This window comes from Chrysemys picta, chromosome 13 (genome assembly GCF_011386835.1).
Source record: "Chrysemys picta bellii isolate R12L10 chromosome 13, ASM1138683v2, whole genome shotgun sequence".
Classification (NCBI taxonomy): domain Eukaryota; kingdom Metazoa; phylum Chordata; order Testudines; family Emydidae; genus Chrysemys; species Chrysemys picta.
In genome coordinates, this window is record NC_088803.1 from 19,519,027 (window position 1) to 19,536,187 (window position 17,161).

General features: G+C 51.0%; 1 pseudogene; it reads right to left on the reverse strand.

Annotated features, from left to right (window-relative positions):
- Nucleotides 1–15,853: 15,853 nt before the first annotated feature.
- On the reverse strand, nt 15,854–16,795 carry LOC101952311 (olfactory receptor 6N1-like; annotated as a pseudogene).
- Nucleotides 16,796–17,161: the final 366 nt, after the last annotated feature.

Here is a 17,161-nt window from a genome sequence, read left to right on the forward strand (position 1 = left end):
CTCCCCTTCCTGCCACTGTGGGGGCTGTGTAGTTCCCTCAGACGCCCTCTCCTTTGCCGGGGATGGGGACGGGCTGCCCGGCGCAGCAGCGCCGGAACTCGGCCCCTTGTATGTCCGTCACCGTGGGCCGCGAGGAACCTTCAGGGGCCCCGCCAGAGGATGGCTGCGGCTTGGCCGCTGCCTCCCCCTCTGCGCTGCGGGATGAGCTGCGCCTCTTTCTATCGGATTCCCGTGGTTCCCAGGGTAAGGTGCAGCTCGCCCTTCAGCGCTGGCGGGACTTCCATCTCGTCCTCCGGGCCGTGAAGGCGCTTTTGGGGGAGGGGCGGGGGTCCGGTCGGCGGGACATCGCGGCCTATCGGCGGGCCCGCAGATTCCGCGACTCCCTTTTGACCTTCGGAGTCGAAACCGGGATCTTGCGGGGCCCGCTGGGGGCCGATGGTCCCTCCGCCCGTGAGGATCTGCCCCAGCCCTCCGCATGACAGTTACCACCTTTGCATCGCTGAACACCCGGGGCTGTAGGGTGGGTCTCCGCAGGAGCCAGGTGCTCTAATTCCTTTGGGAGGGGGGGTGCTCTGTGATTTTCCTGCAGGAAACCCACACGGCTCCGGCCGTCGAGGCTAGCTGGCGGCTGGAGTGGGGAGACGGGGTTTATTTTAGCCACCTCAGCGCCCATTCGGCTGGGGTGGCCACCCTGTTCTCCCCGGGGCTGCGGCCTGAGGTGCTGGGGGTCGCCGAGGTCGTGCCGGGCCGCCTGCTGCACGTCCGGGCCCGTGTGGAGGGGCTGGTTCTGAACTTGGTCAACGTCTATGCCCCGAACGCGGGCCTGGAACGAGTGCCTTTCTATCAGCGGGCAGCGGCCTTCCTCGGCACTCTGGATTCTCGCGAGTGCCTGGTCCTGGGCGGGGACTTTAACACCACCCTCGAGGACCGGGACCGCTCCGGGCTTGAGAATTCCCAGGCAGCCGCGGGCGTCCTCAGGGAGATCGTAGACCATCACTCCCTGGTGGACGTCTGGCGCGAACACCACCCGGACGACGACACCACCTTCACCTATGTCCGGGTGGAGGACGATCGGTCGCGCCACTCCCGGTTGGACCGGATCTATCTGTCCCGCCTTCATCTGGTGCGGGCCCATGCCTCCAGCGTCCAGCCGGCCCCGCTCTCGGATCACCATCTGGTGACCGTGACGATCTCTCTCAGCTCCGAGCGGCCGGGGCCGGCCTATTGGCATTTTAATAATAGTTTGCTGGAGGACGTGGGCTTCGTGGCATCCTTCCGGGAGTTCTGGCTGGCCTGGCGGGGGCAGCGGCGCGCCTTTCCCTCGGCACGGCGGTGGTGGGACGTGGGGAAGGTCCGCGCGTGGCTCTTCTGCCGGAACTACGCCCGGGGCGCCAGCCGGCGGCGGGATGCGCTGATAGGGCAGTTGGAGCGGGAGGTCTTGGAGCTGGAGAGGCGTCTGGCCTCCGGCCCCGAGGATCCACCCCTCTGCGTGGCGTACCGGGAGAAGCGGGAGGAGCTCCGGGCCCTGGAAGACCACCGGGCCCGGGGCGCGTTTGTTCGATCCCGCATCCGTCTCCTTCGGGAGATGGATCGCGGCTCCCGCTTCTTCTACGCCCTGGAGAAACGGAGGGGGGCCAAAAAGCATGTCACCTGCCTCCTGGCGGAGGACGGCGTCCCCCTCACGGATCCAGAGGAGATGCGTGGCAGGGCCAGGGCCTTCTACGCCGCTCTTTTCTCCCCGGATCCGACCGATGCCGAGGCCCGCAGGGTGCTCTGGACTGGGCTCCCGACGGTCAGCGCGGGCGACCGAGACCGGCTGGAGCTGCCTCTTTCTCTGGCCGAGTTCTCGGCAGCCTTCCGGCTCATGCCCACTAATAAATCTCTGGGCATAGACGGGCTGACCGTGGAGTTCTACCGCATGTTCTGGGACGTCCTCGGCCCAGACCTCGTCACCGTCTGGGCCGAGTCCTTGCAGGGCGGGGTCCTCCCTCTCTCGTGCAGGCGAGCCGTGCTCGCCCTGTTGCCGAAGAAGGGGGACCTCCGCGATTTACGAAATTGGCGTCCCGTCTCGCTCCTCAGCACGGACTATAAGGTCGTAGCAAAGGCCGTCTCACTGCGGCTGGGGTCCGTGCTGGCGGACGTGGTCCACCCCGACCAGACCTACACCGTCCCGGGCCGGAGCATTTTTAACAACCTGTACTTGGTCCGAGACCTGTTAGAGCTGGGACGTAGGGATGGTCTGTCGTTCGCCCTCCTGTCTCTGGACCAGGAGAAGGCGTTCGACAGGATGGACCACGGGTACCTCCTGGGCGTTCGGCTTCGGGCCCCAGTTTGTGGGCTTTCTCCAGGTGCTGTACGCTGAGGCAGAGTGTCTGGTCAAGCTCAACTGGACCCTGACCGAGCCGGTCAGCTTCGGGCAGGGAGTACGGCAAGGGTGCCCCCTCTCGGGCCAGCTGTATGCTCTGGCGATCGAGCCCTTCCTCTGCCTGCTCCGCCGGAGGTTGGCGGGGTTGGTGCTGCGGGAGCCGGAGCTGCGGCTGGTTCTGTCAGCGTACGCCGACGACGTGCTCCTCGTGGTGCAGGACCCAGCGGATCTGGTGCGGGTGGAGGCCTGCCAGGCCGTTTATTCGGCCGCCTCCTCCGCCCGGGTCAACTGGGTCAAGAGCTCTGGCCTGGTGGTCAGGGACGGTTGGCAGGCGGGCTCCCTCCCACCCGCGCTTCAAGCTTCAAGCCATTCGGTGGAGCGTGGGTCCGCTGCTCTATCTAGGCGTTTATCTTTCCTCCACGCATCCTTCTCCGTCGGAGAACTGGCTGGATTTGGAGGCCAGGGTGCGTGAGCGGTTGCGGAGATGGACGGGACTGCTCCGGTGTCTCTCCCTGCGGGGGAGGGCGCTGGTGCTGAACCAGCTCGTCCTGTCCATGCTCTGGCACCGGCTCAACACCCTGAGCCCGGCCCCGGAACTCCTGGCCAGGCTCCAGAGGATAGCCCTGGAGTTCTTCTGGCCTGGACTGCACTGGGTCTCTGCAGGGGTTCTGAGTCTTCCCCTGGAGGAGGGGGGACAGGGCCTGGTCTGCCTTCGTAGCCAGGTCCATGTCTTCCGCCTCCAGGCCCTGCAGAGGCTCCTTTACGGTGCGGGTAGTCCGGCATGGAGCACGTTAGCGCACGCCTTCCTCCGCCGCCTCCGAGGGCTCCGATACGACCGGCAGCTCCTTTTTCTTCACCCGAGAGCTCTTCCGCGAGACCTCTCGGAGCTGCCCGTCTTCTACCAGGACCTTCTCCGGACCTGGAAGCTTTTCTCGGCGACCAGGTCCACTGTGGCCACCAAGGGTGTGGATCTCCTCGCGGAGCCCCTGCTGCACAATCCCGATCTCCATGTGCAGGTGGCGGAGTCACCCTCGGTGAGCCGGAGGTTGGTCCTGGCGGAAACCACCAGGGTCGGAGACCTCCTGGACTACACCAGAGGGGACTGGGTGGATCCCCGCGCGCTTGGTCGGCGCATGGGGCTCTCCACCCTCACGACCCCTCTGCGTGTACTCCAGGAGGTGGGCGCTGCATTGTCACCTCCTGCTCTCGGCTTCCTGTGGCGGGCCCTGCGGGAGGGCGCTCCCCGCCCACCCCTCACCCCGGGCCCTCCGGATCTTTTTCTCGGGCCCTTGTTCCGTGAGCCCCCCCGGCTCCCCCGCTCCCATAATCCGAGCCGACTGCATACTCTGCAGCCGGTCCGGTTTCGGACCGCGTCCAGAGACCACCTGTACACGCTCGTGCTCTACACGTTGCATCACCTCACCCTCGTGTCCCGCCCCGACACCAGGTGGAGGGACTATCTGCTACCTGTGGAGGGTGAGGAGCCCCGGTGGGCCAGCCTTTATTCCACCTTAGTTCCCAGGCCCGCCGGGGACATTGGTTGGCGGCTCCTTCATGGAGCCGTGAGCACGGGCGTGTACTTGGCGCGGTTCACCCCTATTCACGAGGCCTGCCCATTCTGCGGCATCAGGGAGACCCTGGCGCACGCTTACTTTGAGTGCGCCAGGCTGCAACCCCTTTTCCGGCTCCTCCAGAACCTCTTGCTGAGGTTCTGGCTGCACTTTTCCCCACACTTGTTTATTTATGCACACCCTATCCGTGGCCCCACAAAGTCGCGGGACCTCCTCGTCAACCTCTTCCTGGCACTGGCCAAACTTACCATCTATAATACCAGGGAGAGGATGTTGGACGAGGGGGTGCTCTGCGACTGTGGGGCCTACTTCCATACCTATTTGGTCTCACGTCTCCAGGCGGAGTTCCACTGGGCAGCGTCCGCTGGCTCCCTTGCCACCTTCGAGGAGCAGTGGGCGCTGTCTGGGGTTCTCTGCTCGGTGTCCCCATCCGGTTCCCTGATTTTGAACCTTTGACCGTCACCTCGCTCCCTGTTTTTTTTATTAGTTGTCCCAAGTAATCATTTGGTACTGGGTCCAGTGGTCCCTCCCGCTAGGCTGGGGGAGGGGCCTTTAGTAGTGGGCGGGTGAGCCCGCCCACTTCGCGGTTTGCCAATACGACCTCACTACAGGCTACTAAGATGATCAGAGGAATGGAAAACCTGTCTTATGAAAGGAGACTCAAAGAACTTGGCTTGTTTAGCCTAACCAAAAGAAGGCTGAGGGGAGATATAGAATCATAGAATCATAGAATATCAGAGTTGGAAGGGACCTCAAGAGGTCATCTAGTCCAACCCCCTGCTCAAAGCAGGACCAATTCCCAGCTAAATCATCCCAGCCAGGGCTTTGTCAAGCCGGGCCTTAAAAACCTCCAAGGAAGGAGACTCCACCACCTCCCTAGGTAACGCATTCCAGTGCTTCACCACCCTCCTAGTAAAACAGTTTTTCCTGATATCCAACCTGGACCTCCCCCACTGCAACTTGAGACCATTGCTCCTTGTTCTGTCATCTGCCACCACTGAGAACAGCCGAGCTCCATCCTCTTTGGAACCCCACTTCAGGTAGTTGAAGGCTGCTATCAAATCCCCCCTCATTCTTCTCTTCTGGAGACTAAACAATCCCAGTTCCCTCAGCCTCTCCTCATAAGTCATGTGCTCCAGACCCCTAATCATTTTTGTTGCCCTCCGCTGGACTCTTTCCAATTTTTCCGCATCCTTCTTGTAGTGTGGGGCCCAAAACTGGACACAGTATTCCAGATGAGGCCTCACCAATGTCGAATAAAGGGGAACGATCACGTTCCTCGATCTGCTGGCAATGCCCCTACTTATACAGCCCAAAATGCCGTTAGCCTTCTTGGCAACAAGAGCACACTGTTGACTCATATCCAGCTTCTCGTCCACTGTGACCCCTAGGTCCTTTTCTGCAGAACTGCTACCTAGCCATTCGGTCCCTAGTCTGTAGCAGTGCATGGGATTCTTCCGTCCTAAGTGCAGGAATCTGCACTTGTCCTTGTTGAACCTCATCAGGTTTTTTTCGTCCCAATCCTCTAATTTGTCTAGGTCCCTCTGTATCCGATCCCTACCCTCTAGTGTATCTACCACGCCTCCTAGTTTAGTGTCATCTGCAAACTTGCTGAGAGTGCAGTCCACACCATCCTTCAGATCATTAATAAAGATATTAAACAAAACCGGCCCCAGGACCGACCCTTGGGGCACTCCGCTTGAAACCGGCTGCCAACTAGACATGGAGCCATTGATCACTACCCGTTGAGCCCGACGATCTAGCCAGCTTTCTATCCACCTTACAGTCCATTCATCCACCCCATACTTCTTTAACTTGGCGGCAAGAATACTGTGGGAGACCGTATCAAAAGCTTTGCTAAAGTCAAGGAATAACACATCCACTGCTTTCCCCTCATCCACGGAGCCAGTTATCTCATCATAGAAGGCAATTAGGTTAGTCAGGCACGACTTCCCCTTCGTGAATCCATGCTGACTGTTCCTGATCACTTTCCTCTCCTCTAAATGTTTCATAATTGATTCCTTGAGGACCTGCTCCATGATTTTTCCAGGGACTGAGGTGAGGCTGACTGGCCTGTAGTTCCCTGGATCCTCCTTCTTCCCTTTTTTAAAGATGGGCACTACATTAGCCTTTTTCCAGTCATCTGGGACCTCCCCCGATCGCCATGAGTTTTCAAAAATAATGGCTAATGGCTCTGCAGTCTCACCCACCAACTCCTTTAGCACCCTAGGATGCAGCGCATCCGGCCCCATGGACTTGTGCACATCCAGTTTTTCTAAATAGTCCCGAACCACTTCTTTTTCCTCAGAGGGTTGGTCACCTTCTCCTCATGCTGTACTGCCCAGTGCAGCAATCTGGGAGCTGACCTTGTGCGTGAAGACAGAGGCAAAAAAATCATTGAGTACATTAGCTTTTTCCACATCCTCGGTCACTAGGTTGCCTCCCTCATTCAGTAAGGGGCCCACACTTTCCTTGATTTTTTTCTTGTTGCTAACATACCTGAAGAAACCCTTCTTGTTACTCTTAACATCTCTTGCTAACTGCAACTCCAAGTGTGATTTGGCCTTCCTGATTTCACTCCTGCACGCGTGAGCAATATTTTTATACTTCTCCCTGGTCATTTGTCCAATCTTCCACTTCTTGTAAGCTTCTTTTTTGCGTTTAAGATCAGCAAGGATTTCACTGTTTAGCCAAGCTGGTCGCCTGCCATATTTACTATTCTTTCTACACATCGGGATGGTTTGTTCCTGCAACCTCAATAAGGATTCTTTAAAATACAGCCAGCTCTCCTGGACCCCTTTGCCCTTCATGTTATTCTCCCAGGGGATCCTGCCCATCTGTTCCCTGAGGGAGTCAAAGTCTGCTTTTCTGAAGTCCAGGGTCCGTATTCTGCTGCTCTCCTTTCTTCCTTGTGTCAGGATCCTGAACTCGACCATCTCATGGTCACTGCCTCCCAGGTTCCCATCCACTTTTGCTTCCCCTACTAGTTCTTCCCTGTTTGTGAGTAGCAGGTCAAGAAAAGCTTTGCCCCTAGTTGGTTCCTCCAGCACTTGCACCAGGAAATTGTCCCCTACACTATCCAAAAATTTCCTGGATTGCCTGTGCACCGCTGCATTGCTCTCCCAGCAGATATCCGGGTGATTAAAGTCTCCCATGAGAACCAGGGCCTGCGATCTAGCAACTTCTGCTAGTTGCCAGAAGAAAGCCTCGTCCACCTCATCCCCCTGGTCTGGTGGTCTATAGCAGACTCCAACCACGACGTCACCCTTGTTGCTCACACTTCTCAACTTTATCCAGAGACTCTCAGGTTTTTCTGCAGTTTCATACCGGAGCTGTGAGCAGTCATACTCCTCTGTTACATACAACGCAACTCCCCCACCTTTTCTGCAATATGATTGCTCTTTATAAATATATCAGAGGGATAAATACCAGGGAGGGAGAGGAATTATTTAAGTTCAGTACCAATGTGGACACAGGAACAAATGGATATAAACTGGCCATCAGGAAGTTTAGACTTGAAATTAGACAAAGGTTTCTAACCATCAGAGGAGTGAAGTTCTGGAACAGCTTTCCAAGCGGAGCAGTGGGGGCAAAAGACAGATCTGGCTTCAAGACTAAGCTTGATAAGTTTATGGAGAGGATGGTATAATGGGATAGCCTAGTTTTGGCAATTAATTGGCATTTGACTATTAGCGGTAAATATGCCCAATGGCCTGTGATAGGATGTTAGATGGGGTGGAATCTGAGTTACTACAGAGAATTCTCTCCTGGGTGTCTGGCTGGTGAGTCTTGCTCACATGCTCAGGGTTTAGCTGATCGCCATATTTGGGGTCTGGAAGGAATTTTCCTCCAGGGCAGATTGGCAGAGGCCCTGGTTTTTTTTCGCCTTCCTCTGCAGCATGGGGCACGAATCAGTTGCTGGAAGAGTCTCTACACCTTGAAGTCTTTAAACCATGATTTGAGAACTTCAATAGCTCAGACATAGGTTTGATACAGGAGTGGGTGGGTGAGATTCTGTGGCCTATGTTGTGCAGGACGTCAGACTAGATGATCATAATGGTCCCTTCTGACCTTATAGTCTATGATTCTGTGATTCTATGAATATGGAGCCACCCTCACACCAGACTGCATGTCGCCTTCTTTACTATGTGAATAATCTTTGCTTTGAGGGGTAATCCTTAGAAGAATCCACTTCAAAGGGTGACTGGGCTATAATAATAATAATAATAATAAAAACACCCCAGGACATCTCTCCCTGTCTCTCTATCTCTCTCTTTTTCACCGAAGAAGACAAAGAAACCAGCCCTTCGACTTCGAGGGAGATTCTGACCTGTGAATTTGGTCAGCCATGCTGCTGGGAACTGGTGGAAAGGATTTTACCTTGAACCAAGTGTAGCTTGTTAAGTTTAAGCTCCTAGAAAGTGTTTTATCTTTATTTCTCTTGTAACTATTTCTGACTTAAATACCTGATGCTTGAATTCACTTAAACCCCTATCGTTTTATGTTAATTAATTTATTTTCTCTTTTTATCCAAGTGCTGTGTTTAAACTGAGCTGTTTGGTAACTTCAGTTATAGTTGTAGACTGCTGAATATTGAGCGTTCACAGAGGCAATGGACCTTTAATACCTGAACTTTCCAGGAGAGGGATGGACAGTGCAGAACACATGTTTATGGGAAAATTCAGGACTGGGAGTGTGTTGGGGTCACCCTGCAAGTAGTAACCCAGGTTGGTGGAGGTCAGAGTGTGACTGGAGTGCGGCTCACAGACTGCAGGTGTTAGAGTTGCTGGACCACGACTGTAGTTCCACCAGACACTAAAGGTGCTGTTAAGCTGTTTGCGAGCACCCCAGGTAGTAGCTACAACAGCACAGTATAGCTAGGCAGAGGGTGACACAACCCCTCATGGGTCTGGATTGCACCTTGGAATGTGAAACCCAGGTCTAACTCCATGTGAAACGGCTGGTGGAGAGCCTTCATAAACTTGAGCATAGTGGTTGGGAGACTCATGTGGGAAACTCAAGTTCAATTTCTCTCTCTGTCTGAGGGGGATTTCTTAGGTGACTGCCCTAAAAGCTGGACTCTGGGACCTGATTATCCACTGTTTGTGTGAGTTACACTTCTACAGTGTGGATCTATCTCATCCTCCCTGCCCCAATCCTTCTCTAGTGGCTGGACCACATCGAGGTATATGAATCTGCTGCTGGCTTTTAGCTAACAGTGGAATATTTTTGCTCAGGCAGTAGGGACTCATGTTTTCAGATCCAGAGGTCTTTAGTTCAGTCCCTGTTGCCGATGAGCCACAAAGGGGATAATTTACGTCAGTGACATGTAGTTCTTAAAATGGTGCTGGAATGGGGAGATTCTTCCACTCACCCATTCCAGGCTTTCAATTCCACTTTGGGCTCACTTTGAACAAGTGCAAGTGACGACACAGGCTGCAAAGCAAGGGAGAATGAGGCTGAGAGTATCCACATTAGAATTTAGCTAGATGAGAGTTCTGCATTAGGTATTTGGACACCCACTTCCTATTAACTGAGCATCCAAATCCTTCTAGGGTCTTTGTAAATCTTGGCCTTAATCCCTATTTCCCTTCTCTGGACAAGGGATAGTAATATGCTCTTTCTTTCACCCTTCCTTTCTCTCTCTAGACTGGGATGTTTCAAAGAAGCCTAAAGGAGTTAGGAGCTCAGCTCCCGTTCAAAGTCAACAAGAGTTGAGCACCTAAATCAGACAGGTCTCCTTAAAAATCACATTAACTGGAGAGAGTGCAGAGAAGAGCCACAATAATGATTTGAGGGATGGTAAAAAAAATCTCTTTTGGAGAGAAACTTAAGGAGTTCAATCTGTTTAGTTTACTAAAATCAAGACCAAGAGATTACTTGATTGCCATTTGCAAGCACATTCATGGGGAGAAAATACTGAGTAACGAAGGTCTCTTTAATGTGATGCAGAAAAGGCATAACAAGAACCTGTGGCTGGAAATTAAAGCCAGACAAATTCAAATTAGAAATAAGGCACACATTTTAAATAGGGAGGGTGATTAACCATCAGAACAAACTACCAAGGGAAGTGGATTCCCCATCTCTTGATGTTTTAGAAATACATATGGTTATGTAACACATTTCTGAAAATGACAGGTTCACCAGGAAGAAATACATGGGGGTGTGAAGGGAGGGACTGAATTTTATGGATAGAAAGGCAGACGGGATGCCTTTTTGTATGCTTTTGAAACACAAATTTTCAGGTTCAATACAGGATTAATTAGATGAAATCCTATGGTCTGTGTTACACAGGACAGATTTGATCTAATTATATCTACTGGCCTCAACATTGATTAATCTATAAAGGACACTTTTGAAATCAAAGCATTAGACTATAATTGCTAAAATAATAATAATAAAGAGATTTGGTCCATTATTATTCAGTTGTTTCGCATGTACAAGGTGCCTAATAAAAATGTTCTTAGCAATGAGGAACATCAGGGTTTGATTTCACCTGGCCGGAGACAGAAGTTTCTTGCTAATGTCTTCTTCAAGGCTCCCTTCACCTCTTTGTTCCTCAGGGTATATATTACAGGGTTTAACAGTGGTGTCATGACTGTGTACATCAGGGAAATCATCTTATCAGTGTCTGGAGAATAGCTGGACCTGGATTGCAAGTAGGTGAAAAGGGCTGTTCCAAATAATAATGTCACCACCATCAGATGTGCAGAGCAGGTGGAGAAGGCTTTGTGACGGCTCTTAGCTGAGGGCATCTTTAGGATGGTGGAGATGATACGGACTTAAGAGACCAGAATCAGCAGGAACGTTGAGCCCGACGATCTAACCAGCTTTCTATCCACCTTACAGTCCATTCATCCAGCCCATACTTCTTTAACTTGGCGTCAAGAATACTGTGGGAAACCGTATCAAAAGCTTTGCTAAAGTCAAGGAATAACACATCCACTGCTTTCCCCTCATCCACAGAGCCAGTTATCTCATCATAGAAGGCAATTAGGTTAGTCAGGCACGACTTCCCCTTGGTGAATCCATGCTGACTGTTCCTGATCACTTTCTTCTCCTCTAAGTGTTTCATATTCTAGTTTAAGTCAACATAACTTCATTGACATAAATAAAGCTATGTTGATTTACATCGGATCTGATGCACTGACTTTAATGGAGCTACTGTGGGACTACTTCAGTGCAATTAAAAGAAGAATATGGCCAGTGATTCCTCATTACTTTCTGTCTTGCATTGCCATGTACATCTTTGCAAAGGGAAGATAAAATGCTTCCAGTGGCTGAAATGAGGGTAGAATTTTCACTTCTTGTTGTTTTCCACCCACTTTGCACAGATGTCAATGAGCACACGAGATGCAAGGAAAGGAGAAACAGGTCAGCAGGGCAAATTCCAGTGAACCTGCTGTGTGTGGAAGCTAGAAATGCTTAACCTACCTTCAAGTAAGAACAAGGAAGCCTCCCTCTTCTCTTTTCAAAGGACTACCGTGTTGACAGAACACTCAGTATATCTATGCTTTTGAGTAACCTTTGGGACTAGCTCCCTAAAGAATCACAGATTCTTTGTCTGAAGACTGTGTAGAGACAAGAAAATAAACAGTGAACCAAATCCAAAGCTGGTGTAAAACAACAAAACTTCATTGACGTTAATGAGCCAGATTCTTAACTGGTGTAAATCAGATTCAATGAAACCAGATCCCCATCAGCTGCAGCTCCATTGGAGTCAATGGGGCCAGAACCCCAACTGGGGTAAATTGGTGTCACATCATTAAAATCAATGGGCCAGCTTCCTAACTAGTGAAAATTAGTGGTAGCCTCAATGAAATCTCTGACATTCACCAGCTATGAAGCACTGTTAGACATTGATTCTGTAACCTTTCCTCCTAGGGGTAATCTTTAGTCATGTTACTAGCCTGACATCTGTATGGCTGTTCAGTACAATGGCATCTCTCTCTCTCTCTCTCTCTCTCTCTCTCTCTCTCTCTCTCTTTCTGTCACTGGCAGAGAGGGACAATGGAGTATGCAGTAGGTTCCAGAGTGAACGGACCAATCCAATTAATGGGAGGCAATTTGCATCATGATCGGTTAGTTGCAAATATCTCACAACAAAATGAACTTTATTTAGTAAAGTATGTTTCATACAAAGCTGGGTTCAGTCTTACCTGGCTGAGACCTCTCAACCAGGCCCAGGGGATTCCATAGGAGATGGTCCGGTAGAGCAGCTCTTTGAATAGTGTATTATATGGCAAAATGCTTTACAGCGTTAAACATGGGTTACGCAACTTACTGATGAATAACAGCATTCATAGATTTTAAGGCCAGAAGAGACTAGTCTGACCCCTTGCATATTACAGGGCACAGAATTTCACCAAGTTATTCCTATATTGAGCCCATTAATTTGGGTTTGACTGAATGCATGCATTCCGGAGCTGAAGACTTCAGGAAATGGAGATCCACGACTTCCCTTGGCAGTTTGTTCCAGCCGTTAACCACCCCCACAGAGAAATGTGGGCCTTATTTCTAATTTGAATTTGTTTGGCTTTAACTCCCAGCCATTGGTTCTTATTACTCCTTTCTCTGCTGGATTAAACAACCCTTAAATACTCAGTAGCCTCTCCCCATGAAGGTACACATGCACTTCGATCAAGTAACTTCTGGATCTTCATTTTAGAAAGTGAAAGAGATTGAGCTCTTTAATTCTCTTACTTTCTTCTTTTCCAACCTGCAAATCATTTTGGTGACTCAGCTCTGCACTCTCTCCAGTTCTTTTCTAGATCCATTTTTAAAGTGGACACGAAAACTGGATGCACTAGTCCAGTCCTGGTCTCACCGCTGTTGTGTATAGAAGTGCTATCAGCTCATTACTCCTGTTCTCTTCTCCCCTTGTTCTACATCCAAGCATCTCCTTCACCATTTTAGCCATGCCACCATGCTGGGTGCTCATGTTGAGCACCTTGTTCATGAAGACCCCAAATCCTCTGCAGAGTCTGTGCCCTGCAGAATACAGCCTTCTGTTCTGTACGACTGGCTCACTCTTTGTTCCTATTTGTAGAGGAGGCTAAGGCCAGTGTCCTAGAGAGGGAACACGTGTTTTCAGGTGGGATCAGCGTAGCAATGGAAACTGAAGGCCCCGTTCTGGAACTCCCCCAGTACACAGAGTTAACTAGGCAATGAGATACAGGAAAAGAGTATCAGAGGGCAGGAACTGGAGAAAAGGAGAGATTGGAGAGCGGGGGGAGTAGGCCACTGCCGGATGAATGGACGGAGGGTGTATGAATCCAGAGGCACAGTTCTGTAAGGTGGGGGCTACAGAGGAAGGAGTGGGGGTGAGGAGGAGGAAGGAATTGGGGAGTGGGATGGGGGGACACTGGCTGGGATGGGGTGAGGGCTGGTATGGAAGAAGGCTCTTACACGGACAGTAGCCAGATTGGGTGATGGGACAGAAAGGAAGCTGGTGTAAAATATCTTGGTGAGAAAGTTGGGAGGGTAGATAGGTAGTTCCTCAGTTGATGTAAACTGACATCACTCCACTGAAATAATTTACAGCAGGAGAGAATCTGGCCCGGACAGAAACAGAGTCTCTCATGGTCAAAGGGGCCTAAGGGAATTAGACACCAAGGGCTAGCATCACAAAAGGACTTAGGCAACTCATTGCCACGTGAGGTGCCTGAATCCCATAAGCAGGCCCCACTGGGATTCACAAAGCCCCCACTCAGCTACCCTTGAAATCTGTAGGATCCTAAACTCACTCAGCATCTGAATTTTTGCAGTGAAAGTTCCCTCAGCACCTATGTTTCTGCCTCTGGGCATGTGCACTGCATCCCCTCGCCAGGCATCCAGCTGCTGGAGCCCCAGAGTGACAGGGTAATATAGGGGTTCCTCTACCTTACTCACCTGTGAGGCCCGATCCTGTAAGCATGCTCTGAGCTCGCCTGCCAGGTCAGGCTCCTCTGGGGAATCCCAGTGATTTTCTAGGCACCTAGAATTTAGTTGGGGTGATTCTCGGCATTCCCATGCCTAGGTCCCTTTGTGAAGCTAAACCCTAGTTCTTACAGCTGGTGCCAGGCAGACCCTCCGGGAGCCTGCCATGGCCCAGGTGGCCCCATGGAGAAGCAGGGTGCAGCATTAGCCCTTCCTGTGTCAGCACACCAGGATCTGGGAGCTTAACTTCCTTGAGAGATAGAAAGTTTTCACTAATATCAACCAAAATCTCCCTTGCTGCAGATCCAGCTCATTGGTTCTTGTCCTGCATTCAGTGGACATGGAGAACCATGCATCTCTGTCCTCTTTAGAACAGCCCTTAGCATATTTGCAAACTGTTTTCAGGTCCCCTTCAGTTTTCTTTTCTCCACACTAAACATGCCTAGTTCTTTTATCCTTTCCTCACAGGTCAGGTTTTCTATCCATTTGCTCATTTTTGCTGTGCTCCTCTGGACTCTCTCCAATTTATCCACATCTTCCCTTAAGTGCGGCACCCAGTACAGGACACAGGACTCCAGCCGAGGCCTCACCAGTGCTGAGTAGAGCAAGAAAATTTCCTCCCTTGGATTATGTACGACCCTCCTGTTAATACACCCCAGAATGATATTAGCCTTTTTTGTAACTGCCAGGACTGTGTCATATGTTCATAATTGCGTTATGTCCCACTCTGTGGGCTGGATCCAGAAGAGAATAAGGGACCTGCTGGTAGCTAAAGGAGACCTGCTTTCACTCAATAGAGGCCAGAAATTCCAGGCTGGAATTTTTAAAAGAGACTAAGGAAGTTTAAGGACCTTTGAAAATCTCCCACTTGAAAATAAAGAACCATGGTTATAGTCCTCCTCTCTCCTGAGACAGCCAGTTTCCAGAGCCCTCACTTACAGCTGAGTGAATCATTACATGGCCAAATGTAAAATTCTTGGGGAAAAATATTGATTATTTGAACCTGAAACTGATTTTTTTTCTTGTCTATCTCCCTCCATTCAACCCTCACTCAGGCTTTGCGAATCCCAGTGATTTTCTAGGTGCCTAAAAGTTAGTTTCTTTATGAATCCAGTCCCCACCCCCAACTCCTATTTACTGTCAATGGGATTTAGAGTCCCTTTGAAAGTTTCAGCCTGGGTTGCTACTGATATTTTAAAGTAGTCACCACCAGTACATAGGGGAAAACAAATGAAGAGACAAACTTTATTAACAGCCTAACACCTGGGATGGGTTATATATAGAGAGAGACCATATATGCACAGATATACGCAGAAATAGAAAAGGACAATAGAACTAGATGTTAAAAATAACAAGAGGTTTATTGCAATATAGTTATATCTGCTAAAGTACTTATTTGGCCCCCATTACAGTATACCTGAGTGCCTTGTTATCGTTACATATTTATCCTCACAACATCCCTGGGAGGTAGGGAAGTAAGGCCCCCCAAAGGGCAGATTTTTAAAGCTATTTAGGCACTCAGTGGCATTTTCACCTATGTGCCTAACTCCCATTAGTCACCAGCAGCAGGAACTTGAAGCCAACTCTTTTATGTCATATCCTAGTGGCCGGGCCACCAGACTAGCCTTCTGCCCTTTGCTTTGTAGAATCACAGCGATGAAGGGTTGGAAGGGCCCTCAAGAAGTTGTCTAGCCCACCCTCTCATGCTGAGGCAGGACTAGTGCAAGGCAGTGCTGTCACACTGCCCGAACGAACATTTCAATCCAGGCAAGAAGGCTGGGAATTTCCATGGAGCAGAAGGGAGTTAAGTACCAAAATTCCATTGAAGCTAGTCTCCTAACTAGGCTCCTTTTGAACACCCAGCTTGGGGGGTGGGTCTGCAGTCAGTCCGGCAAACCGTTGTGGACTCCCCATACAAAGCAGACATACCTTCCACTTCTTACTGGCAGGCTTGCCAATTTTCCTATATTTGGTTCAGCCTTTTCTGCCTCCATTGGTGTCATTTTAGGGCTCTCCCTTTGCCACACAGGGCTTTTCTCAGGGCCTCCTTCACCTCCTGGTTCCTGAGGCTGTATATGATGGGGTTGAGAAGCGGAGTGACCACACAGTAGAAGACTGCGACCACCTTTTCCAGCTGGAAGGAGAATTTCCTTGTGGGCCGGGTGTACATGAAGGTCACTGTGCCATAGAAGACAGCCACCACTGTCAGATGCGAGGCGCAGGTGGAGAAAGCTTTCTTGCGCCCGGCAGCTGAGGGGATGCCGAGGATGGTGGTGATGATGCTCCCGTAGGAGGCCAGGGTCAACACGAAGGAGCCCAGGATGACGGAGGAGCAGAGGAAGAAGCTGAGCATCTCATTGAGGTGGGTGTTGTCACAGGCCAGCCTCAGCATGGCCAAGATGTCACAGAAGAAGTGATCCACCAAGTTGGGGCCGCAGAAACGGAGCTGGGAGATGAGGATCACTGGCACCAAGGGCAGGAGGAAGCTGGTGATTTAGGACCAGATGGTGAGCTGGACGCATACCGTGCCACTCATGAGAGCTGTGTACCTCAAGGGGCGGCATATAGCCAAGTAGCGGTCATAAGCCATGGCTGCCAGGAGGAGACACTCAGTGGCACCCAGGGCTAGGAAGAAATAAAGCTGGGAGATGCAGCCATTGAAGGAAATCACCTTCCTTTCCACCAACAGGTCAGCCAGCATCTTGGGCACTCTGACTGAGGTGTACCAGATCTCCAGGAAGGAGAAGTTGCCCAGGAAGTAGTACATGGGGGTGCGGAGGCTGGGATCAGTCCTAGTGAGAAAGATAATGACCATGTTTCCCATCATGGTCACTGTGTACATGAGCAAGACCAGCAAGAAAACTGGGACCCTGATCTTCTTCAGGCTGGGGAACCCAGCGGTGATGAATTCAGTCACAATGGACTGGTTTGCCCATTCCATCTTACACCGACTCTGTCATCTTCAGGAGAAATGAAGAGAGTGGCCGGTGTAAATGTGTAGAGTTATTAATATTGTTCCAGGTCTGGGAAGGGAATAGGGTTGAGTTGGTTGGGAGTGAGTGGGAGCCAGGATTCCTGGGTTCTCTCCCAAGCTCTGGAGGGAGTGGGGTCTATTGGGTTAGAGCCAGGGGGCTGGGAATCAGGACTCCTGGGTTCCATCACCAGCTCTGTGAGGGGAGGAGAATCTAGTGGGTTATAATCTGTCAAAATTATTTAAAAAAAAATCTAATTCTGCAAGGCCTATTCATAAGATCAGGCCTTCCAAACACAACTTATTTATCACAAGCTTTCATTGTATGTTTATGGA